Source organism: Adiantum capillus-veneris, chromosome 13 (genome assembly GCF_014529385.1).
Source record: "Adiantum capillus-veneris isolate H3 chromosome 13, ASM1452938v2, whole genome shotgun sequence".
NCBI lineage: Eukaryota > Viridiplantae > Streptophyta > Polypodiopsida > Polypodiales > Pteridaceae > Adiantum > Adiantum capillus-veneris.
In genome coordinates, this window is record NC_140943.1 from 38957128 (window position 1) to 38960421 (window position 3294).

Sequence of the window (3294 nt, forward strand, 5' to 3'; positions counted from 1 at the left end):
GAGTGAGAGGGAACTCGGGTACGTGCACGAGAGAGAGAGAGAGAGAGAGAGAGAGAGTCCGGACTCCGGACATAAGCACATTGTGTGTGAATTTTTGTGTGGAAGTATCCCAAGATCATATTGTTGTGGGTGAGAGAAGAAGAAGAAGAAGAAGAAGAGAGTTTTAACGTCGTAGGAAACTATCCCAAGAGACCATAAAGATCTAGCCGACGCGAGAGAGAGAGAGAGAGAGAGAGTGTGTGTCTTTCAAGTTCCACAATATCACATAATCAAGAGGTTTGTTGCCATTGCCTACTTATTACAGGTAGTGATATAGGTGTGGTGCCTATCAAATTGTGTACACATTTTTAGGTTTTTTTAAAGTTTTTTAGGTTATTTTTTAGATTTCTTAGTAAAAATAGATTATTTTTCTCTCTTTGTCGTTCAAAGCAGTCAAGAGCTCTCTCTCTCTCTCTCTCTCTCTCTCTCTCTCTCTCCTCTTTGCTCAGCTGATCAACGCAATTAAGAGCTCTCTCTCTCTCTCTCTCTCTCTCTCTCTCTCTCTCTCTCAACACACACACACACACACACAACAGGCAATGCCGCCGTCTGCACGTTAGTGTCGGCCTTGTTTGAAATTGTGGCCATATGGATATGGCCACTAATGTCGCAACAATCATTAAAGTTTTGCAAATGGTGCTTGTCAAAATGTTTTCAATGGGTTAGGGATGTCTTTGTTATGCATAGGAGCAGCTTTTGGAAACAATTAAAGCTGCTCTATTTTTTAAAATTTTATTTTTTTAGCAAAACTCACAATTGTGAGTGAATTATATTGAATAGCCCTGTCATGCTCTTGCTGAGCCATGACATCATCCAGGGACTATAATTACATCGGCTATTAGGGCAACCACCCCCACCAACCCACCGCCTCCTCCTCGATACACAAGGTCCATAAAGTTGTCCTTTTGAGATCTTTTATTTACTGATGGCCAAGATTTTCCCCTGTCCTAGGCATTCCATCTGCTGACAACAAGGCACAAGTAGTCCTAGACCAATCCTCCGAGTGTTGCTTGTGCCCGAGCATCCATATTAGCACTTTGGTTTCTTGAGTAATTGCAGTGAAGCTTGCCACCTCCGAAACTCCTTCAAACACACGGTGGTTCCTTGTCTGCCATACATTATGTAAGAAGAAGTATCTGACGATTTGAGTGTTGACGAGGAGGGCAAGACTTCCTGATTCTTGCCTCCAAGGAATAGGTCAATCTTGAAAAAACTAATTTTCCATGTTCTTTGGACCCACTTGCATATTTTCCCTGCGAGGCCTTTAATAGTTGGGTAGTCCATGAATAGGTGGGCCAGATCTTCTCTAGCCATCCTGCACCCCAAGCATCGATCTGACCCAATCCCTCTCTCCTAAATCTTCACCCCTGTCAGTAGAGCACCCCAAATTACCTTCCATAGAAAGACCTTCATGTGTTGCGGAACCTTTGGCTTCCATATGTCCTCCATTACTTTTTCCCACCTTTCCTCCGGCCATTGCTTTTTCCACAACTTGTTTAGGGGGCTAGACCAATTCTTCTAATGCATCATTGTCTGATAAATGCTTTTAGGATGGGGTTATTCTAAGAGACTGCATCCAGGCCATTTCCAGGCATTCCAATCAAACATCGAATCACAGATTGGCATCACTAAATTGTCAAGCTCCTTCATCACTTTGTGGACAAGCAAGACCTCCAAGCTATTGAGTTGGTACTGAGTAACCAAAAGGTCAATGGTTTTCCAACTCTTGTTGCCACTGTCCCAAAAGTGCCTAAGTCACTCCAGACCCTTATTATTCAGTTTCCTGGCCGTCTCAATCCAATAGGGAGTTTGTGGCGGATCTACAACTTTGGACAGCCAGGGGGACCAATGCAAAATGGAGTTCTTGAAGTATCTGACTTCTTCCCCCCACTTTAAGACTCCTGCTGCTCTCTTGCATTTTCTTATCAATTCTCCTAAGCTGCCCCCCATTCTTAAGGTAGACCACTCCGGGGCTAACAGTTTGTCATGAACCTCCACCCCTCTCCACTTTCCACCATCCGAGCCAAGTTTAGTAGCTTCTATCATATCACTGACCATGATTGCCCAAACTTGATCCTGTTTAGCTAGGGAAACAACAAACTTGGCACAACAAGCTTCTGCATGGGCCACATGGTTGAAAATTCCGAGGCCTCCTTGATTCACCGGTTGAGCAACTGATTCCCAACCGGCCCATTGCCATGGCGTGGAGGATTTCGTGTTGTTTTTCCATAAAAACCTTTTTATTGGTTTTAAGAACTCTTTCCAGTGACACTTAGCCATCTTGAGAAGCGAGTTAGTGAAGGCAATGTAAGGAATCATAAAGGCATTCATTACTTTTATCCGACTTGGGAATGGGAGAAGAGCATACTCCCACCTACTCATTTTTGTTTTGATTTTTTCAAGCACCGACTCAAATCTTTGCTCGTGCGTCATGTCCACCCCCAAGGGGGCTCCCAGATGTCTGAATATATTCCCTTTTGTGACAATCTCCCCCCACCAGACAGAAGGGTCAAACGAGTCATTTTTCGATAGGGAGATCAGCCTTGACTTCTCTATATTGCACTGAGACCCCGAAGCTGTTGAGAATATTTGTACAATCTCCAGAGCTTTTCTGATGACCGGGGGGCACGCCTTCAAGAAGAGGAGAGAATAGTCTGCAAAAAATTTTGCTAGGAGTTGGCTATTTCCTTGCAAACAAGGCCTTGCAACTCCCCTCGTTCCGCACTAGCTTCGAGCATCGTGATTAAAGGATGTGATCCTATGGCGAAAAGTAAGGGGGCCAGAGGGCATCAATGCTTAATAGACCTTTTGACCTCAAAAGAGCCCACAATTCTATCGTTGAATAGGAGCTCTGACTGGCTCAATCCCCCAGTACGCGTACCAACCGACATAGGCGATGCCCAAAGCCCAGAGCTTCCATGACGGCTTCTATATATGTCCATGTTATTCTGTCATAAGCCGTGTCCAAGTCCAACTGCAACAAAATGTACTCCTGCTTTGTGACAGTTGCGTATTCGATGTCCACCATTGCTGCCAAGATGTTATCATAAATGGACCTTCCTTTTATGAACCCATGTTGATGGGGAGAGATGATCTTGGTTAAAAAAGGGGCTAGTCTGAGGGCTATTACTTTAGCTATAATTTTGTAGGCCACCGCCATCATCGTTATAGGACGCCAATGAGACAAGGAAAATACAAAAGAAAGATGGTCAAAGGAGATTAAAAACGAGACACAAGCACAACATTAACGCTACG